General features: G+C 37.9%; 1 long non-coding RNA gene across 1 annotated transcript; it reads left to right on the top strand.

Moving 5' to 3' along the window:
* The first annotated feature begins 469 nt into the window (after positions 1 to 469).
* Positions 470 to 21,416, top strand: LOC112965162. Its single transcript, XR_003253190.1, has 4 exons — positions 470 to 544; positions 13,229 to 13,337; positions 13,723 to 13,798; positions 21,294 to 21,416. It is a non-coding gene; the product is annotated as an uncharacterized LOC112965162 (long non-coding RNA).
* The last annotated feature ends 2,314 nt before the right edge of the window (positions 21,417 to 23,730 follow it).

Below are 23,730 nucleotides of genomic sequence, written 5' to 3'. Positions count from 1 at the left end.
TGGAAAGAAAGTGTCAAGCAAACATTAAGGTTGGCAGTTTCTCTTATTAAGGGAGCATTAAACCAACAGCGTGAAGGTAAGTACTGAACTGACAGTAATGGGATATTCTAAAAGTTGCTGTTAGGTTTCGAAAGATAAAAGTTGAAGACTTAGAAGCTCAGAAGAAATATCTGACACTTCTTAAGATTTGCACCAAATGTCATTATAACTGCAGGAAGATTGAATGCCAGCTGGGAAAGTTCTCTCCTCTTTTACCATTGATGTTCCTTAGTCTTGCTCTCTCTTATTTCTTGTGGTTTTCTGTGATGCTTCATTTGAAGGCGTCCAGAGGAATAGTCTCCCAAATGCATTTTGTGCTTTTTCTATTTCTTTTATTAATAAGCTTTAATTATCCAAGTTTTTCTTTCTTAGACATGGTCCCCAGTTTCACTTTTGATGTGTTTCTCAATTGCTATTTTTGTTCAGAAAACTTCAACCAATTTGGACAGCAGAATTCTCAACGTCCTCAAAGTGAGAGTCAAGCAGGTTATCAAATTTATTACAGGTAAGCGGGAATGGGGAAGTAATACATTAATGAGCTGCACCCAAACACTGACCAAGCAATTCTGGCAAAAATAGTAAGAGCAGCCCATCTTCATTTCACTCTTTATAGCACTCAAATAAGGTTGTGAGAAAATGAATTGTTTCAGTTGAGAATGCAATAGTTGATGTAAAATCCTTGTAGGGAATCATAAGCATAGTTGCAAAACTAGGGCATCAGCAATTACCAGATTGACTCTAAATCACAAGAAATAATTGGTATATGTAAACCATGCATCAGTAGTATATGTTTCTAAAGAGATTTATTTACAGTTGAGTAGGTGTTGTTTCAGTCAATGCCAGATACTGAGCCTCAAGGCAGCCAGTTTCCTGAACAAAATATTGCAATCCCGTATTGGTTTCATTCTTCCCTCTTCGATAATCTTGCATGTAATAACCATTAAAAATGTGTTGCTGATGGAGATGCTGTAGGTCAATGTTAGAAATATATTTTTCTTGCAGACAAATGTATTCCATAAACAGCAGAGCCACTTTGTTATTAAAGTAAGTCAAGGACTTTTTGTATCTCAAGTTAATGCATGTGATAGGACCCTCCTAGCTGCTAAGTCTTTCTTATTTCAAAATTCAACAAAAATTTTCTCCAGTCAGTCTGCAGGGTTGATGGTAGAAAATATGATTCTGCATTTATTAAATCTGAATAGCAAAAACAGATCCATATGCTTTGCTTTGGTTCACTTATTCATGAGTGCCAGAAGAGGTGTCATTTGTAGGGCAGTTGCACTAATTTATAGGAAGGTGATTTGGTGTGTCAAGCACATCACTATTRGGAGTATTTGTCCTTTTAGTACTATGTGTATTTGCTTTGTATTGAAAAAGAAGAGTCTGAAAGGCAGAGTAGTCAAGAGAGTGGTACTCTGGATGACTGAATGGTCATTCAGAAAGAACCTCCATGAAAACAAGGTAGAAGGGAAGGACAATTGAACAGTAAACAGGTTATTTTCTTTGAAAGATTTTGCGCCTATTTTAAGCTGAAAATAGTGAGCAAGAGGTCTGCATTGAAGTTGGTATTGATTTTAGGGCCAACTGCACATAGCCAGCTTCTTTTACATCTGCAGTCCCTATTAACACCTCCCATTATACCCATCTGTGGCTTTTGGAATCACTTCATCATAGACTGTTCTACACATAAGAGAGATGACACATAAAGTCCCCAGATATCCTCACGTCTGCTCCCTCAATTTTGAGCTTATGTTGGCTTATGTCTGAAGAGTGAAGGAAAGAACTATCAATTTTCTGCTTTTTAATTGTTTGAATAAGATGTGGAGAGAGGGAGGTATTGCTGAAGTGTTCCTCTGGAAGTCCTTATCAGTACAAAAATTGTTATTTAAATCTGAGGTATCTTTTCATTTATAAATAAATGATAAATGCTTTTTGAATATGGCAGTGAATTCTGTGCTTTGCTAAAGAAAGAAATGTTGTCCAGTGACTCTTGAACAGCAATAGAAATGTTTCCACAGTTCAGGAAGTAGTAGTATAAGTATTAAAAAGTGAGGCCTATATTTCTGTGCTGGTAATAAGGATGTGTTTCTCCATAAGAACCACATGTAGCATAGAGCACCCTTGCATAACAAACCCATGTTTTAGCTTTTCAGCACGAGTATGCCATGACCTTTATGGCATATCTATTTTTTGATGAGTAGACAGAAGCTTTGCTGGACAATCCAAAATGATTTGGGAGCATTTAGGACATTGTCCTTTGCAAGCCTGTGTGTAATTAAATTTGCAAAAATATAGTGCCCAGTTTCCTAATGTAACTGTTGCCACATTTTCTCTTCTGTACTTTCTAGATGTAAAATGTCATCATCATAAACAGGTTGCATCTATGAACTTGGCCTTTTTTCACTCTTTCATACTACAGCAAATCACCATCTAAAAATTACTTTCAAAAGATATAATTCTTGCATGGTCCTTCTGGCACTCTATCTCGAATGTAATATAAGCACTGGATGATTTAGGATGGCTTCTGGATACAATGGTCACAGCCTGATACAGTGGAGAGTCTGTTCTCAGTGTGCCATGTAGGCAAAAGGCAATAAATAGGCAGAATTCATTTCTGCAGCTCTCTGAAGGTTGCATGTAAGACCATAGAACTGGCCTCTGTGGATTGAAAGGATAATAAAAACCCAAATAAAACTTCATAGAAGAAAACTGGGCTATTCTCCTCCAACTATTTCAAGCTCTAGCAAAAATCAAACTGATGGGGAGCAGAGAGGAGTATTTCCCAGTAGAGGACATGAAAATATTTCATTCTCTCTTGGTTGCTCTACACCTAACTAGAATTTAATAGAAGTATTACTTGCTATTTGCCTTTGTGTAGTGACATCACAGAAAAAGGGCAGCTAAAATACTTTCTTCTGGGAAATATTTTGTATTATTATGTATGTTAGATGAAAGTTAAGTGCTTTTAAATCCCAACACACTGAAAGGGAGACATCTCACAAAATTTTGCTTATCTGTGTGAGAGGATCTTCTGCTACAGTTGTTCTGCTTGCTGTATCTCATGGCCTGAGTCTGTCTTCATTATAACCAACTGCATTGCTTTCAGCTTAAGAGGAGAACAGGTGACAAAATACTTTGAAACTTAACTGTTTTTTTTTCCCGATGAAATACAGAAAGAAAATTTCTAAAAGTACATCTCAAAAGATCAACCCTCTTGCCCAAGCTAAAGCTGTGTTTCCTCTGGTAAAGGGGTGTGACAGCTAGCATCTTTTTCTAGGTCCAAAACAGCATTATTCTGTCTCTTTTTGCCAGCTGCAAACCACCTAAATTATATCAAGGCAGCAATGAATACTCTGATTTGCCAGCTGCCACACAACTGGGTAAAATAAAAGTCCAAATGTTCCAATGCTTTTTAAAATGATTTGGCATTTACCATCAGTCATGATGTAGTCTTAACTTGTTTTTAATTGAAAAGTTTATTTCATTCACTTTTTATATTGATAATGCAGTAATGCATTGTGGTATTTTCTGAAACAATACCATCCAAGAATAATTAGCAATTGGTAGACCTAAAAGGATCCTGACTTTTTTTTCCTTTTTCCTGAGATTATCTGTGTCAAAGTGTAGTTTCAGTGTTCTCCTATCTTCAACTTTGCAAACATTTGTTTTTAWTACTATTCTGTGGAACAAGGGAAGAAGGGAGGGGGACAGGACCAAACTCCAACAGAAACTTATTTGCGTTAGGATAAACACAATCAGAAATGAATGTAATGTGGAGATACAAAGAGGAATTTAATCATATGCTCTTGAAAAAACAGAACTTGTCTTCAGCCTGACTCTGGTCTCAGCTAAATACATATACATTTACAATACTCCAGGCTTATGTAACTTCATCCCTGCTCACTAAATTAATGTGTTGATCAACACACTAGCAGGTACACAACCCTTCTTATATGAAATATCATTTCCTTCTGAAAGGATACTTAGTTGGGCAAGGTGTTACTGTTCACTTTTTTTATTGTTAAAAAAAAAAAAAAAATGTGCCAGGCATCTGATTTTTTCATTTCCCCCGCCCCCCCCCCCCATTGGCTTTTGAGCTGTGCAATTCCATGTGTTAAGAGTTACTGGGAAGTGTTGTGTGAACGGCTGTGTTGTATGTCATAGCTCTTATTAACTCCAGTGCCATCGCTAATGTTTTAATGTATGTGTATATGTGCCTTGAGGGAGTAGTTTGTGTGTTTTACTAGCGTGATACACAAAAATACTCCCTTCCTTTTGCCTCTATTATAAATTAATACATGCCACCAGGGGACCTCTTATGATGCAAAATTGTCATCTTGTGAATGGTAAGGATGAGATCCCACTAAAGTGGAGCTGAGCAGCTACCCATCCTGTGAACAAAACAAAACTCTCACTCCGCTAACCCCTGGTGGTTTGCATTAATTTGCCATGAATAATTCACATTCCTTTATCACAGTTATTATTCCTTTCCTCCTCTTTTGTTCATCAGTTTTTGGGGCACACCGTTTGTGAAAGTGGAGCAGACAAAAGCTCACCTGGCAGCTATCCTGTCAGGGTTTGCCGATGCTGAGACACATGTATGTCATTGTGCGGATGTGATATCATGCTTTGCAGAACGACAAATCCTGTTGGATTCATAGACCCATTAGCACCTGACTTTGAAACGAATGTTTTAATTTAGACACTAATGAGTTAATCAGCGTCTAACCTGATCTGGGCTGACATGGTGCCTGTGCTGCAGAAGGAAAGGGTTGCCTGGCAACTCTACCTGTGAAACCACCACATCCGCTGCTCCTGCCTGTTTCGACTCTCACCTTGTGAGAGCTGGGCGAAAGGAGCTGCTCATTTGCAGAACCTCCACGGTTTTTTGCCACCTGACTGAAAGTACTGCAGGGTGACCATCAAAGAGCTGCGAAATTTGTCTCAGTAACTGTAAGGCTTCCAAAGTTCAGGCGCTTATCTGAACTTTTTGAAGTCTCACTTCTGCTTTGTAACCCAAACAGATCATTCTCTACTGTTCCTCTGCTCTCCTGACCCACATTCACATCCTTCTCTAAATCCACCAAACTACTGCCATTGACTTTTTTTTTTCTCAGCAGGCCTTCTCTTATCTAATTTCTTCCAAACAGCTGCCCAAAGCCCCCCAAATTTTGGCGATGCTAGGTTGCAAGAGATCTGTCCCTCTTGTCACCCTGTGAATTGTTCAGCTGGCATCTCAGTTCAGGATTTGCTCAAGTTTCAGTATCTCAGGATGTGTTACAACCGCAGAGAAACATGAGTGCAAGGTTGAGGGTACCTGACTCAACACAGATTACCTATTTTTCATTTGAGAACTGAAAAGGAAAAGTCCGCAGTGGTTATTTTGGAAGTATAGCTATTTCTCTAGATGCCTTTCAGTCTCTAGAGTTTTGGAAGCTTCTGAGCAATGGGCAGAGGTTAAGGCTCGTTCTCTTTGCCTGAATTCTAGCAGGAATCGGCATTATGAAATCAGCAAACTCTGCCTCACTACTTTGAGGCAATACAGTTTCATATGATCTTTGGCATGTTAATAGGTTTTCACACAAGTGCAGTGAGTATTATTTTCTGTTTATGCAAGCTATGCACTTTAGTTAAAAAGTCCTTCCTATGGTGCAATATCTTACTTTGTCAGTTTGTTTAGTAAAACTCAGTGCTGCTTTGATCCCGTTTCTGGTGCTTTTATCTGCATGCAAACCCATCTCTCTAAATGAGCAAGATTTGCAAAACCCGAATGTTTATAAATGTATACATAGAGAGACATGTATACTTCTGGAAAAACTGTTTAAATCCCCCTCCCATGACTCTCCCCTAGCATGTTAGCTGTGTATTATATGACTTGAACACTCAGCTTTTACAATGTTGACAGCTTTTTCTGAGTCTTCTAGCTACGTAGCACTTTTTTGCCTCCATTTACTAGGAAGGAGAACCACAGGGGTCTGTGACATTTATATACTCATCTCTTTATGTACCATGTCATTTGGCACGGTTGTATTGTGATTTACTTATTTTTAACAGTAAAATTACTCTGACATGTGATACTCTTCAATAAGCCATGTGGAAAGAACCTTTCTCTGGGCAAACATAATACACATTTAAGTAGGTAAGCCAAATGTCAGAACGCAGACTTTGCAAGTAATAGAATAGCCTGTCATTCATTGCATCTTTATGAAATACAGGGACAAATATCTGGTGGGACAGACAAATTGCACTATTGTACCTCATTTTGTTTCTCAGGCCACTGCAGGCTGTATCGTAATATCTTACTACTGATTCAGGTAAGATTCACTCCCTCAAATCTGTTTCCTACTTTGGTTGTGTCTTGAGACAACTTGCAGTGATCCTGTAGAGCTATTAAACTGTCCTTTTGTATGGAAACTGAGACTTCTCTGACAAGCTCTGTGCCTGTCATTCTGAGACCATGTAACTAGCCTGTTTTTGATCTTTTGGGAAGGCTGTGCTGAGATGGACAAGGCACTAGTCAGATCAGTTAATGTGATTTGCTAAAGGGGAAAACATAACAGAGATTAGGACGTGGGACTCCACAGGGGAGTTTTTGGCAGAGTATTTCAGAAAGTAAGTCAAACAAAGAAATAATTATGGCTCTTTTTATTTGGAATAGAATAATAATAGAAGACAAACATATATATCCCCTTCATAATGTTGAAAAGGCTGCCATTCTTTTAAAGGAGAGCCTACGCATGTTTTAAGTGATCAAGACATGATGTTTTCTGTTTGTTGTCAGGTTAAAACAGTTACTTTGTATCAGAAAGTTTTTGAATGCTTTTTTGCTTTTTTTTTTTTTTTTTAATTTGGTAATTACATTGCTGATGCAGCAAGCTATATGCACTTTAAAATCAGTGCTAGAGGGTGTAATAGGAAGCCAGTCAATATGGCTGAGGTTCATTCGTTGAATTTAATAAGCACCATCCTTACTACAGCAGTATTTTTCTTACAAATACTCAACAAACTGCCATTTCCAAGTACGCATACTAGTTGCCCTACTTTTGACTTTAACCACCACATGTGATGCTGGGAGAATTCTCCATTGGCTAAAGTTTGCCAGAAATATGTTAAAAAGTACTAATAGATCAGATTTCTGGAGCAGTGGGACTATAGCAGTTGTATGGGTTAAATCTCTCTGGTAGAATAATGATGTCGATGCATCTTTCTTTGCGACGCTGGTGCCTGTCCTCTGCTGAGGTGGTGGAAGCCTTGCGCTCTGCTCTGTTCTTACTAGAGCAGAAATCATGAAAAATCACACAGACACACTACCTCAAGTATGTCTCAGGCTATTTATGATATAGATATGTATGTGTGTGTATGTAGATAGATATAATCCTCACCCCACCCCCAAACGAGATAGCCTAACAGCATGCCAGGCAAGGTGAGGTGTTCTCTTAACGTCAAGTCAAAGCTCAGATCCTAGGTAACAATGCTGTTTGAAGAATACACCAGATCGTAGCATGAGCAATGTCATCTCCTCTTGTATATAACTATCACCTGCTCTGTTCACAAAACTGGCAGGTGATTTTGCTGTGACTAGGCTGGGATATGGAACTTGCACCATAATCACTTCTTATCTCTTCCACTTCCTAAAGGTTAGTGAGGAAAAGAATGTTTTTAGCATGACTACTACGGGCTATATTAAATATGTTTTAAATTCGTTTCTTTCTTCCCTTAGCCCATAATCCAGTATCTAATAGCGGGATTTCTGAAAATTATTACTATCTTTTTTTTAACCAGCTCAGATATTGAGAACATTGCTTAAACTTGCAGATATTGTGGATGTCATTTGAAAATAGACTCCTTTACATATTCTTATGTTTCTGTATTCTAAGAGGAAAGGATCTGATGTTGTACCTGTTAGCGCTCTGTTGTTCAGTGTGGCTGGAGGAAGCAGTAGAATGAAAAATTTCACACATTCTTATGGTGAGAATCCTCTTCTCCCTCTCAGTGAACATGTAATAATGCACCAGCTTTTTGGATGCAAAAAATTCACGGTAAATTGAATCCTGACTCTTTCTTGAAGAAGGCCTAATTGGACAAAGAATTCAGGATTCACAGAACATGTTCTTGCGCAAGGGTCGTGTCTGATAGCAACCACACTGACCTGACAACTGCAGAAAGTGTCTAATGATAGAGTTCAGTAAAATTATTCGGAATTTTGAAGTTTGGTTTTGCTTACAGTGCTGTAGGACAGGGTATAGTTAGAGTAGAATTGTTGTGCTTCAAGGTAATAAAAGTGTAAGCATTGGTAATAGTTTGAYTTCGTTACTTGGGACATAATAGTTTTATGTCACTGTTAACTTAAAATGGTTTGGGCTTGAGTTCTTTAGTACTCAATTTAAAGTTTATATAATGCATATTAATGCTTCTCTTTGTGTAATCTGAAGTGGAGGAAAGAAATCCACAAGAGAACTAGCAGCCAGTCAGAAACCTGAGCTGAATATTATTTGCATTTAAATATTGTAGAGCACATACAATTGGAGTACAAGAGAATTTTTGAATTAGAGAATTTGAACACTGCAGGCTTTTAGGCTCATTTCTGCTTTCCATGAAATAGGGTGCCAGGAACTTGATCAATGGGCATAGCAGTGCGCCTTGATTTGCCTTCACTTTTAACACTTGGAAACAGATGTTGGAACAGTGTGTCATTTAGAACTGGGCGAAATACTCCGTGCTTACTCTCCTGGGAGCCAAAAATGGAAACAAACCTGCTTTGTGCCCGATTTTGGATTGGGATTTCAACAGAGACCTCCCACTTTCGATGAACTGAGATGAACTCCCCAGCAGTCTCTGGGCACAGCGAGAGGGGGCTCTTTCAGTCCTTTCTTTTGGGTCTGCTCCACTTTGCATAAAAACTAGAGTCATAAAATGACCCTCTAAAATGACTCCCTGGGGTGTCTCTAAACTGGTGATTAGGATGCTGGCCCTCAGCTGCCTGTGTAATCTTTTATGCAAGGGGGAAAGCGTGAACAGGGAGAGCAAGAGTGCAAGGACTTGGGCCACTTCCATGGGAGTGGGTGCACTGGCCTCCGTCAGGAAGGGCTGGGCACCCGGTGCTCCTGCAGCCTGTGTCGTGGGTGCAGGTTTGCCGGGAGGAGTATGGGGAGGAACGGGAGCCAGGTGGGCGCCCTCCTGGTGCCCCCCAAGAGACACCCACGCTTCTGTGTTGTGGCTGGGGGCAGTGGCACGCTCTGTGCCTATGCTGGGGCAGTGGTGCTGTGGCCCCTGAGGCCACTAGCTTGCAGGCCAGGTGGGAGGAAAGGGTGCCTGTGCCACTGCCTCTTCGGCTTGGGGCTGCGGCTCTTCTCTCTTACTTAAGGCGCAGCATTTCATTTGAGTAAGGCAGGGTATTTCAGGCTTCCTCCCTCCTCCGCTTTTTTYATTAGCACAACAAAAAGAAAACTTACATTCATTTTGGATCGGACTTTCTTTTTTTTTTTCAGTTCAGCTGCTGAGCTGAAAAATCAATTATTTGCACAGCCTTTGTATCAGGAGAGAGATCTTCTATTACCGTTTCCTGTACTGAAGAGCTTATTATGACTACATAAGGGTTATTGTATTCTAAAGTAAAGGGATTACAAATACCTCGATGTCTTCTATGACTGCTAGTAATTATTTTTGCTTCCAGCTATTTTACAACCATCAAAGTTCATGTTTAGGTTACAACATTCCTTGTGTGAATATTTGCTTAATTTGCTTTAATTAATAAAGGATGTGTTTTGGGGTTTGTTCTCCCAGAATATAGATCCTAAGTCTAGCAGAAATAGCTTACAGTAATGGCAGAATTCTGCAAACATCCTTCCTGTGGCAGACACTGCCTGAATTCCTGGACTTCCAAACTATTAGCCAAACTTAATAATCTTTGGGATTTTTCCTGCTGGGTGTATTAGGTAACTCTGTTTTCCTCTGCATAAAATGTAGCCTCTGACTTTATCAGTTGTGTGTATTTTTCTAAGCCTGCAAAGAGCTAGCTGCTAACAAGCAAGTAGCATAGTTAAAATTCAGTGTAGATGATAGCTAGTAACACGCTGAGGGTAAAAAGGCTACAAGCATTTCGGCTCACTGTTCCATAACAAACTACAGAGCCCCTAATAGAACTAAATGTTCTGGCTCTTCTTTCCCTTTGTGGAAATGCTTTCCCCCTCCCTCCCCTTTCCTTTCATAGGGATGAGAAAAACTCAGTGTAATCTAAACATTTACTGATATCATCTGTCACAAATAATCCCTAAAAAAATATTAAGGGAGAGGGGAGAGTAACAAACCTCCAACCAGTACTTAGGCCATAAAGGCCAAAGGCATTTGTGTTTGTTTCAAGATAGTTGAGAGCAGAGCGGAGGTCTGGTATTTTGCTGGTGACCGCTGAAGAAGAGGGATTTGGCTGCTGGCAGAACATAAAGCAAAGCTGACAACAAAGCTTTCCTTTCATGCTATCCAAATGAACACATTTCTAATCTGAAATTCAAATACTTGACAACAGAGAGCCTGTGAGCTGGGCTTTGAACAGGAAATTGCTTCATGGTTTTAGCATAATGAATTAGGCAGTTAGAGTAAATCCATTTAGAAGGCATAGAATGCTTTCACATGCCTTGTAAAAGCTAAAAAACCTTGCTAATTTCCTAAATTTCTCATGACTTGCAAAAATGTCAAAATGTTCTGCGAAAATGTGGCTGTGCGTGTTATGCTTGGCTTATTGCAGAGATGTACAGTTTGACTCTTGCATTTCAAAACACGCTGATTATTTAGATAAGATTGTGCCTTAATTAAATGCCATAAATAACATCTAGGACATTCTTTGGAAATCAGCGCTCTCCCCAGTAACGAGAGTACGTTAATTAATGCTGACACTCTTTTCTGGCCAATTACAATCACACCTTCTGGAGATGCAGCATTAGGCTGAGAAAACAGCCTGGGTGGAGCCCTGCAATCAAATCGATGCAGGGTGTCTCCGAACGCTTAGCAAAGCRCAGCTTCACTTTCATGTTGTGGGCAACGCTGGGCCTGTTCTTCAGGGCAGCCTTCGTAACCCATCCAAGTCRAGTCCATGTCACAGGCAGTAGAAGGAGAGACACCGTAATGGGGCTGAGAAGGAGGGTTTGTTGTTTCCTTTGTGCACATACCTGACCTTGGAAATGATTTGTCAGGCCTCCTGGCAATGCTGTGTTCCTTTCTTCTCTGCTTTGCTTAAGCAAACAATTGCAAACAGTGCCACTTGGAAAGCCAGGGTGGAACTGCCTTGCAGTCACTCTTGCAAAAAAGCTATTTTTTTGTGATAACCCTCAGCATCTTATTAATAGTGTTGTGGAGGCTAGAGAAAAATGCTGAAATTCTTGTTTTTGAGATCCTATTCTGCCCAAGAAATACGCGTTGAGTGTATAGGCAATTGCATAATGGCTCTTCAACAGACGCAGGCAAACAAATAATAAAGGATGACATTCTTGTATTCAGCAACTTACTGGGTATCACTGCAAAACCATTCTTCCCATGGAAACAAACTGAATAAACAAATGGATTTTATTTTAACACATTGTTTTTAACTTTCGCATCAGAGATAACACAGTACAGTAAAACATTTTTTGGGGTTGGCATAGTGATAAAAGAATTATGATGGATTATTTTACAAAGGATTTTTTTAATCATTAATGAGTGTCAAGCGTCTAATTAATGTTTACAGTTATGAATGTAAAGGAAATCTGTCCTCACTTTCTCACAGCTGCTAAAGTATGAATAGGTCTTTTTAGGTCCTTGGAGATGCATACTGAATATATGTATACAAGCACCTGAGTGTATGCATGATGAATTAAACCGAGAAACACTGACATTTAAATGCATTAAAACTATACTCGACTGGAATAATAATTATCACCAGCAGCACAATATAAATATTTAAAGCTACTGTACCTATGCAGTAGTCACAGAGACACCAGGCTAAATTTATCAAAAATCAATTCTGAATGGCACCTCTAGCAAAAYAATGGGTTCTGGAAAGAAGGCATCTTCAAATCTTTAGTATGGAGGAAAACTTAATCCTGCATTATAAGCTTGTTCCTAGGTGCCAGGACAAACAATAGGTTTCCAATATCAAGTCTTTCCATATACAAGAATGGCATAAACATCAAGAAGCGCAGCTAAGATCTGCCCTACTTAATGCAAGCTGTACTGCTGATTAAAATCCTCCACTATGTTAGGGACAGAAATTCCAAGCCTCCCGAAACCTCTTCACATTTTCCATTTAAGAATTAGGTGAGAGGAAACCTACATTGTTTTTTCTTTTTAACTTGGTCAGATGTCATAAGTTTCTAACATCCAAGAGCATATTTCTTTCATACAGTATTGTACCCTATGTAGGAAACAACAGAAGTATGCCTGTGAAAATGTTAAGAAAAAAAAACCTCTTAATTTAGAGCAAGCTGTCCATCTAACTATGGGTGAATAACTGTAAAGATATTAATGTTTTGGCAAGGCAAAAAAGTTTTTCGTTGATTTTCACCAAGTGCCCTTCTTGTGATCTGGGGCTCATACCAAAATCTCATTGAAATTTATGAAAGTCTCTGGTGGCCAAGGAGAATTTGCCTGCACATAAACTATGGGATTGAGTCCAGAATTTTATGCACTTGTGCAATATAGTGCTCCCTTGGGAATGAGGGAGTTGTTTAAAGGCAAGATAAAAAGTCATAAAAGACTAAAAGCTTAAGTTGAAAGAGCAGCATCATGTTATGGAAAGACACAAATACATTCAGCTTAGTAATAGCTCTTTCTGGATGAGAGTGTCACAAAAGTGATGTCTAAGCACTGTTCAGCAAGACTACACAAATCAGCCACACTCACTGATTGCAATTAAAAAATTCAGTTTTAATGACTAATTTCTGACATTTTACGTTTAGGTTCTTGGTCAGCTTTTAATTAGTTTAACACATCAAAACAATTTATTTTCCTTTGTTTCTTGGTTACACAGTGCGAAAACAATTCTGCAGGCGTTAGCGAAAACGGGAAACAGATTACAATCTTTCCCTTCTCTCTGATAGAAATAATTATCCTGTCTGAGCTTATAAATTAAAATATTTGTAATAAAATTTGTGTGTAAAACACACTAATAATATTGCCTAAAATGTATGATAATTCTTGACTTACATTGCTTAAATTTTAGTGTCTAATTTTGGACATGCCTAAGAAGCACAAGGTTTCTACGTGGTATAACCCTGTAACTGTGTTGCTTACGCATCGTCGCTGGAAGATTGGAATTGCGCCATCGAGAGGTAAGGTGTAATATCTGAAGTCCAGTGGAAGCTTTTAGGCAAATTTGTGTCTTCCTGATATTGCCCCTCTCTGAAGCACAATGACTCCGCTGCTTTCTTTAAAACATCTTTGGATAATCTTGGGGAGGGGAGAAGATGTTTCAATTATAACAGATTTCTAGATTTCTTGAAGGTTAACAGTGATGACTGGGAAGTCCACAGGCTTTGTAATGCAATATAGAGTAAAAGGTGCCTTGTATTTCAGCMTATTTAATTCCTTACATTAAGGCTTATGAGGGAGTATGATGGTACAGCTCTTTTACACAGCACCTGCAGTGGGAGAAACTTCTTGCAGCTGGAAATGATGCCTTAGACCCCTTTCTTAATGATGTGGTCCTTTATGCAGGAGAAAAGACAAGATGCTACCTTTCATGAGCAAGAGCTTCAAGATCTGGTCTCAAGTCACCCGTGCCATTTAACAGGTAAGAGAGAATTGCACCATATCATTTCATAAATGTGGAATGTGTAAGAGATACAACCACTCCCACTACTACTACTAAATTTTCACTCTCAAGAAATGTCTCCAAATGAATGAAAGAGGCATGTGTTTTCTATAAGCTGACTACTGTTACTTTTAATGTTGCAATGTGAAGATTTTTGGCAGAATTAAATGCGAAAATAATCTTGGATAAAAGTTAAAAAATATTACAAAGTGATTTAACATGCTAAGTGTATTAAATGCTAATCCTGGGCCTCAATCAGGAAACAAAATATAAGATATCAATCTTATCAAAGATTCAAAATAGATGACGAATTTATGTTGCAGTGACCAGCTTTCTTTTATTCCTTGACCATATCTGTATTAGAAAATATTTTATCTCATTTCTCCGCTGAGCCCCACCGATGTAGCCAGTTGTTAACCTTATGTTTAAATTCTGTTATGTTATATTTAGCCTTTGGAATTATTATATGTGAAAGGAAGCTCCTTAAAGGCACTTTGTCCTGTGAGTGAAATATGGTCAGAGTTGAAAGGCATTTCAGTTACACCAAGGTGCTAAAGTAGGTTGAAATGAGATTCAATAAAACCACCTTTTTCAGCAAGCTCCCTGCAGTGATGAACTGGTACTTTCCCAAACCGATTAATTTGTTGAAGGGAAGATGCTTACTGTCTGCTAATTGTCAGATATGTCTAATTGCTTGGAAATCAAATACCTTCTGTAGCAGAGGAAGATTCAAGAAATGCTATAAGATAATTAAAGCATAAAGGTTATGCACAAATGTCAAATCAATAAGGACAGTAAACGTGGCTTATCAACCACCCAAGTACATTTTTTCAATTGCAAAATGTAAATAGGTTTAGGATAGAGCAGTCTGGTGGGATGATGGATAGGATACCCATAACAGTTTAATTAACTCCAGTTTCCTACATGTTAAAGGTTTCTTCAGTCCACTGGCTTATGTAACAAACCCTCTTAGGATTTTATTAGCTATTGCTCGATATGAAGCGCAGTATGCTGTCTTAAGGGGTTACATTTTGCCCTGCCCTTCTGCTGAGCTAAAAGTCTCATCAAAATACTACCTCTGTTTTCTCTGAAAATATCCAGATATTTTAAAATATCAGCTGCAAGTGTTGATTCAGTATTTTGCTTTTTATTATCAGGAAATAAAACAGCAGCAGCCTCTAACAATGAAACATAAATGCTCCTCTGACTGCACATGATTTGATTTGATGCTAAAAGGATACTATGTTAGCTCAGCGGTGGCTGGGTGCAAATTTCCTCCCTAAAATTTAAGGTTGAATTTAGCTTCAGTTCTTCCCATTTCCCTTGCCTTTTTGGGGATTTCAACTGTTTATGGTTGATAGAAGGAAGAAAAGTTGCTTTTTTTCAGCTCAGAGGAAGTGATTAAAAGAGATTCCACCTTTGGAGCTGCAACAAAATTAAGTTTTGGGKTTTTTTTTTTCTGTAGCTGATAAGGAGCTTTTTCCTTACACCATTTCATCTGTTAAAGCGTATTCACATGTTCTCTTTTAAGGGAATAAATTCTTACACCCTGAAAGCCAGGGTTCTGAAGATGGGGTCGACATTTCTAGCTGTTTTTGCTAAGGATGCTCTTGTATCCCTACAGAATGAAAAACGTAAATCATATTAAATTTGGCTATGAGCAATTAAATTTATCATTAGCAAATAAAAAGGGTTATTTAACCTTTAACCTTAACAGAATAGCTTTATTTTTAGTTTAGAAGAAAAAAGCCCCTTTTTTGAAAGCAAAATACTATCTACAGTTTTTCATGCTGCCCCTTTAGAGCTATGACACAGAAAAACATCACATATAACCTCAGTTAATAAAGATCTATTTGCTTACAGAAGCAGGCTTTAATAATGCTCATTAACACCATTTTCTAATGTTCCCATGGGAAATGTTATCAAGCTCTCTGTTAAGGACTTATTTAAATTAGCAATTGCTGACCTACCTTGTACAGAGGATATTATGAGCAAGTGTGTGTTGATTCTGTCGCGGCATCATTTTGTTTTAAGATGGGGGTATGACAACTATATTTCACATGTTTTGGAAATGGCTTACAGAAACATCCACTGCCAGTGCATTTTAAAACTACTCTTTTAAGGTGCTTCTTAGTATCTCCAGACTGAGTCAGACATGCATGACTATCCTTATAAACAATGATTTAGAGGAAGAAATTCGGCACTCTAGATTTGCTGCTTCCATTTCTCAATAATTTTGTGCTTTCCTTGCCCTCTGCTGTGTTATCAGTCATCCATGTCCCAGGGGAAATACTGCAGGCTTGAGGTTAAATTAAGGTTGCATCTCCAGTGATTGTCTTCCGCAAGCTCTGTACATTCCCAAACAAACCTTATCTGCATTGAATGCAGCCTTAAATGCCAAGGGACAACAGGGACAGCTTTCTTCCTTGTTGACACAAGTGCTAGGATTAATATAGGATAGTGTTTGAAAGGCAGAAAAAGTAACTGAGCTTAAAAATAAATTGTACATATATTAACCTATTAATCAGGACTGTGCTCTGAGGTAAAGATGGGCTTGGGACAAATGTTACCAACCCTCATCTGCTACCTGAGAGAAAAATAACAATGGACTCTGGAAAAAGCATTGTTATTGCATCTCTCTTATTTAGCTTTTCTAATTGAAAAAAAAAAAATTAAGCCGCCTCTTGTGCTACATGTAGGCCACTCTGATACTTATTTCTGGATATAGCTTGAGGGGGTCCCTGGCTCAAAAGATAGTGTTATGTGGGCTTATCAAATAAAAACAGCACAAAATAATAAACTAATTCAATAAAAGGCTTTTTCCAGCTGCTCTGAGGTAGGATGATAGAAAATTAGGCTCTCAGCAATTGTATGTATGTGTATGGGCTGAATTGCACAGACTAAGCATCAGGCCTTTCCTGAGGTGAAGAATGACCTTTAGAGGAATGGACTTGCCTCACTTTTTAAAAGGAAATGCTCTTAAAGAAACATGGGGTGGCCAGTCCTCTGCCCTACACCAGGTACTAGTGCTGTGTATGGGCAAACCTCATGGTCATCTCAACTTAAAGTGCCCCGGTGTTGCTGCTGGTATGCCAGTGAGGGGAAGATAATTTTTTAAGTGCATTGGGTATTTATTCTTTTACCTAATCTAATTAAAGCAGGTCTGGGTTTGTTAACATGATTTTTGCTGAGTTAAAGGATTGTTTTTTTCTGGCTAAAGCAAGATATTGGAAGTAATATTGAGTGCTGGGAATGGACCTTGAGGATTAAATGGAATAAATTTTAGGAAAGGACTTGTGCATTTCTACTAACGTTAGGAACAAAATTCTAAGGTTTCAAATCAAGAACCAAATCCAAAATCTCCTGTAAGACAAGTTTGAAAAGAGAGTTGATACAGTGCCACGTTTTGACTTGGTATAAATTCTGTATTTAGAATAACAAATTACCCACTTCCAAAGCCCACAGATATACTGTGTAAATGGAAAATTTAAAAAATGTAAAAATTGTGCAATAGTGCTTTTTTAAACAAGAAGGAACTGTTATTCCTGCCAATGTACTCTTATTGCACGGTTACTGCATTACTGCACTTTGAAATATGTTTGGATCTTTTAAAAATAATAATTATGCCTGTAGCTCACCTCTGGAGTGGATTTTTGTGATGAAAGTGGTGAGTATTTCTGAAGAATGATTTGGGTTCTTTTCAGTCATGTTACATGTGTTTTTCAGGGGTGGGAGAAAAAGCAGGGCAGGTGGAATCTGACTAATGAAGCTTCCAAAGGGTTACAGTACTTATCTGCTACTTTACATCCTCATCTAGTCTGGTTTTGTGTAGATTATCACTGTCTTTATACTGCTACTTTATCAGTGCAAATGATATCACTTTCCCACTTACCCCCTTTTCTCACTCRTTAATGTTGGACATGTAACTCATACTAGCAATCTTGTCACTAATGAATTTAGTGTGGCGATATCTGGTGCAAGTACAAATCCCACAGATCTGAATTTATCTGAGATTTTTTCCCCTGTGGGTGGCAAGCAATAGCTATTTTTTCTCCCAGCAAAATAATCAAAATGATCTGTGCTGCCGTGTTTGAGTACGGTCTCAGACCAATGCCCACATTTAACAAGAAGAAAAAAAATGCTTATTTGAATAGAAATTACATATGAATGCTTTAACATATGTTACACACATTTTCCTTTTTATGATCACACTGTCACCCTCCAGTAAATGATAGCAGAAACTGGGGCATGACAAGCTATACTTATCTTGGAGAAATTAGTGATACTGAGCCTGGATACTATCTTAATGCAGCTAGCTTATGGAGAGCGGATATGCTCATCCTCTAGCAGGGGTGGTTGCAGACCTGACTGCCCAGTTCCTCCGGAGCACTTCTGTTGGGGGAATTGGCTCAGCTGAAAGGCTAAAACACACAGAAACCTGCCCTGCTCTTTCACAGAAATGTGGATCGCAAAAACAGTAATGACTTGATATTTTTGTGTAAAGCAAACACAGCTCACCTGTCTAGAAAAAGAACTTGTAAGGCAATGTGTAGCTGTACCAGCAGGTGCCCCCTGCAAAAACAATGTATTTAGACAGGTGTAGCTTAATTTAAATAATCCATCTCAATCAACTGAGCTGCGCAACTCAAAGATGCATCATGAAATGATGTGGGGAAAATTTCTCAGCCTTTTTTTCCACGTATGCTTGTATTTTTCATGGTTAATGCAAACTACAAGTGTATTTTAGTCTATCAGGAAATAGTTTGCATGTTTTGGACTGAAACAAAGAAGCTGTAGTCAACATCATGGGTATTACTAAAAAGTTAGCAAAATTTTCTCATGATAAATTTTGTTCTAATGTATGGGACTAGGTAACATTAAAAATTGTCATGAGATCTTGTTGTCTGTCAAAGTTTACCTTGCCATCTGTATAGGAACAATAGCAGTAAAGGATAATAAAATAAGCTTAATCCCCAATAACAATTTGTTTAATGGAAATAACCACATCTTCATTATCTGGCTTTTGCCCAAGGATCCATGTGTAGCCACCCAGGACTTTATAATCTTCCGAGCTTGCAGGTTTTCAGGCTGATTACTTTATGCTGAAAGGACACTGCTCTCTGCGTGGATTTGAGATCTCTTGCTCTCCAGGAACAGAACAACCGTTGTTGTCTTTTTTGATCTAAGCCCTCTACCCAAAGCATTTGCTGCTTCCACAGCTGCAAAGGTTATTGACTCGCTCACAACAGCAAAACGAATTGCAATGTGATATGCCAAGCAGTGCTGTTTGTTAAGCTGAAAGTGCCGGGGAGCAAACGGATCCACCCTGCTTCTCTGGTGCTCTGGGCAGAATAGCCCTTTACTGGTGCTTCTTGCCAAAATTTATGTCTCAGTGGTGCTGATCTGGGGTTTATCTTGATAAGAAGGATGTTATTTATGGCCTGAATGTATACCATAGCATCATTCAAAATACTGAAAGTCAGATTCCGAGGAGGGTTAATTGTTAATAGACTCAGGTGTGCCCCATTCTGTGCCTGTCGGTGGTGCTGGTTAATGGAGAATCAATGTCTAACTGATTCTTTCTCTCTGATCTTAGCTTCATCCAGCTACTCAGTTTTAAGCTTTTGGGGGGAACTGGGAACATGTTTCACTGTCCTACTAGAGACGTGAAAGTCTCAATTATTAGTTCTGGCAGGCAGATCCAGGATCTGACAAGAGATTTTTTCATGGAGAAACAATGCTGTTGGGTTGCTAAAGTTAAAGAAGCACATGCAACCGTGACAGACACCATCTCCATTTTAAATTTTATCAAAGATTTTTTTTCTTTTGATCTACTAAGGAAAATATGTTGTATAAATCCTTCTGTGCTAGCTTTTGATACGATTTTTTTTCTGCTGCTTGTTTTTACTGGAATCTATACTAAATGAATATTCTCAACATCAGACTAGTAACTTATTTTTACTTGCAAATATTTGATAAATCAAAAAATAATTGAATTAAAGTATTCTGTTTTGTTTGTGATTTTAGATTGATTTTTGCAAAACTGTTGTAAAAATGTTGCATCCAAGAGAGCCAATGTATCCATTTTTCCTTAATGATTGTGACTGGTACTGAAAAAATGAATTTTCCATGCTTGCAAAGAAAGATTCCTGGGGCAGAAAAATCCATTTCAAATAATAACTTATGACAATTACTGACCTACTGAAGTTTATTTGTCATTGCCTTCTGATCCTAATATTTCTCCTGGCAGGAAGTAGAAATTTGACAGTTCTTTAGAAATATGGGAGAGCAGCATTGCCCCATCAAGTAACCATGATGAGTGTTTGGCTTACTTGAGAGAATGTATGAAAATATTAAATGTCAAAACCTGAACAAATCTGCGATTGTGAACTAATTTGAAAAGAGACAGGGTTATTTCCAAGTCACCTCACGCATTTGGAGAAGGAAAGGTTAACAAATCATTATAATTAGTATCTTCTTTGTATTGTATTTGTATTTTTCAGCTTTAAATGGCTTGCTAATTCCACATAAGTTACAACTTCAAAGCAATCATTAAGTGAATAATTTCTGTCCCTGAAGAAATTGTAACTAGGCTTTCTCCCAGGGATTTTAGTGACGTGAAATCACTTCCATATTATGTGAGGGCTACTATCATAGCCTATTTCAATCTGAAGGTTGCTAGTTTAAGAATAATTTTGCCAGGCACGTTTCTACAAGTGGTATTAGCAAAGTGCTATGCATATTGATGTTTTAAGCTGTGCTTGTCAAATACTAAGGTAGGAACATATCCTAGAAGAGATTGCTTGACTAATGTAGAAGGTGAAAATGTTCAAAGTAAGTATTTTGTAAATAGATTATACAGGTCTGTCATGGAAATGAGTTTGAATTAGAATAATTTATTTATTGTATGGTCTTAAAATAGGATAGAAAGATAAAAATATACCTGTATTTCTCCAGAGATTCAACATTTTTTTTCTGTTGAAGCTTTGTGTGCAACTGATGGGTTAACTTTTACTGTGACTGAACAAAATACAATGATCTTTGTAAATGACACATGTCTGCTTTTGCATATTCAGTTCATAAAAACTGTGGCTCTTGTTCTTCCTAATGACCACTAATGACRATGGTTCATCTGTGCTCTGACAGAAGTGATTTTTGTGTTCAAAGGGTTTGATTGCATTGATAGATATATGCGTGAGAATTGCCTTCTCTCCTGTTCCAATAAACTCCAAATTGGAACATAATTCTTTGGATACCTAAAGTTAACTATTTTAAAATATCAAAACGGAAAGTCTGTTCTTCTAGATGCTGTTCTGTACATAGTTTTTACTGGCTTTGTTTATTTTTTATTGTTTAATATGGAAGCCACATTTTTCCCCCCAACCTTTTTGCTTTCCCAAATATTTTTGTCATAGGCAAGTTGCCATTTAAAGAACTTCTACCCCAAATTGTCATGGTTTTTATGTCTTTCTAGAAGCCCAACATTTAATGAGATAACTGACCTAAGAGGAGATCCAGAGCCTTGAGAAGACGAAGTGCAGCCAAGGCTTTTGAAGGCAATAAGAACAGAGTGGTTACTACTCTACTGTGAGACAGGTTTCCATGCTCTCTATTTGTATTTCAGAATAACACTTAATGCTCTGTTGACCAGAGATTTCTGCTCTCTGTTTAGAAGCTGTAATAGTGCTGTAATACTTATCTGCAATGAAGATTGCCTAGAGAGCTCTGAATAGGGCTRGAGAATGCCTTGTGTGGCCTCCTCATATCTTGTCAAAGGAATGCTGAAGAGTAAATCACTAGGCGATATTGAGATTCTTTTCTTCACACAGCAAAACTCACTGCAGTTTTTCAAAAATCTATTTCCTTCAGCCTGTTCTTTTTCCTATCCTCCCACTTTCCACAATGTCACTTTTAGTTTAGTGAAGTCTTCCATGTAAGCTTTTTATGTGTCAGATTAGGCTATGTCCAAGGACATGATACAACTTGACCCAGTCAAATGTTTGAGAAAATTTTCATTTTTGTAGTTTTATTTGGGCAATTCTCATATGTTTGTTGCTGCTTGCATGATGTCTCTAGTTTTTGGTATGTCGTATAACTGCACTCTATTGCATGTACAACTGACCTAATTATGTTCCCACTTGCAGGGGAGAAGGAAGTTCAAATGACTCCTGACATGCATGTTTTAAAAATGAAAAAAGCTAGCTTTGTTTATTTACTAATTGGCTTGCAGCTCTTGTTAAGAGTTGAGGAGTAAATGGCTTTTGGGACCAATAGTGACAGCATATAAAGTATTAAAACAAGACAAGAAATTATTTAAAAAATATAGTAGATATCATTAACGTTAAATCGTAGGGTGTTTTTTTGTTATAAAAACATTCCTCTCTGTGTTGTTTCATTTAATTTAAATCTAAATTTAAAGGGGCTGTAAAGCAGATTATATATATCCCCCAACAGCGAAAAAAAGGCAGTTTTAATTGAACATAATTTTCTAACTCTCTTGTCTCCAGGTTGTTTTGTTTGTTGGTCATCAAATATACAATTTAATAAATGTTTTCTCTAACCACTTAACATTTCTCTTTCAAATTTTAAAGGTACCCATACAATTTTATAGTAGATGGTGGAAACATATATATAAGTCTATAATGAGTTTTGTCAAAATATGCATTTTTGGGAGACTTAGTGGCTCAAATAATAGGAGGAGCCAATGGAGTCTTTCATCCTGAGGTCCCCTGTTCAGGTCAACTGTAATTGGGTAAGGGGGGAAAAATATTTTTACTGAAAATAATAGTAATAAAAAAAATACTTATTGAACTTCTGGAAATAATTTTATATCAATCTAGCTCCCAAGCAACAGTTGTCCAGCTTCTCAGACGTGTGGACACATGTGGGATGTGGGTTGACAACAGAGAGACAAACAACTGAATAACGATGCCGTTTGAGATATCTTTCTATCCATGGAGAACTAAGTAAAGTTGTTATTCTAGAAATAGAAAATGGACATATTTGCTAATAAGTAACTTGCATTTAATTGATGCTGTCTTTGGGTAATATCATGCATCATTTGCACATATTCCTGGCACTATGAGTGACTAGGGTTTCCCAAATATGGCCATGAAGTTTCAAAGAATATCAGAATGCTTGTTTTCATCTGTAAAACATTGGAAGCTTGTTGCTTTCCTAATCAGTGAGCAGAATGTGTTCTTTTTTCCTTCCAAGCACACTGTATATATAGGTAGTTGAGATTAAGTTAATTTCAAAGCCTGTAGCAAATTGAATAATTCAAAGAAATATATTGATCTTATTGAAGCCCATCATGGCTCCTTATTTGCATGTATTTCAGTAACAGAGATGAAAAATGGACCCTGTTTAACTTAATCTCATGATGTTAGTTTCTCCTAGAGCATTTTTATGACAATTCACTATGCTGTCCTTAAAATAATTATCTTTCAGAGATAGATTCATATTGTACTAGATATGATTAGAACATTTCTCGTGCAACTGACTTTGCTTGGAAATTTCAATCTGTCAAAATCAAAATGTTAGTAGAAACTTGTACTCTTGGAGTGACAGGAGGAATAACTTCATTTGTGTTCCTAATCATTGTAGGGGCTTACATTCCCATGTTCAAGCAGATTTCCATTTCTGAATATTTTAGCATGATGTACCTCTCCAAAACACCCAGTTCTGTTATTTATGACTTTCCATTGAAGGATCAAGACCAAAAACCTACTGCTAAAGTCTCCAGCTTGCTATAGCATGCGAGGAAAACCTGTATGTGTCGCAATACTCATGCCTCTGCAGTTTGGAAAGCTCACGTGTGCAAAACCATGATGAATATCCTGAGCACCGGGACAATGCAATGGCATCAGACAGGACAAGAGTCTCCAGGTAACATTACAAAGCTCCAACAG

This window comes from Apteryx rowi, unplaced genomic scaffold (assembly GCF_003343035.1).
Source record: "Apteryx rowi isolate R43461 unplaced genomic scaffold, aptRow1 scaffold_203, whole genome shotgun sequence".
NCBI classification, from domain to species: domain Eukaryota; kingdom Metazoa; phylum Chordata; class Aves; order Apterygiformes; family Apterygidae; genus Apteryx; species Apteryx rowi.
Note: the sequence above shows the minus strand (reverse complement) of the source record. Positions and strands in the feature narration are given on the sequence as shown.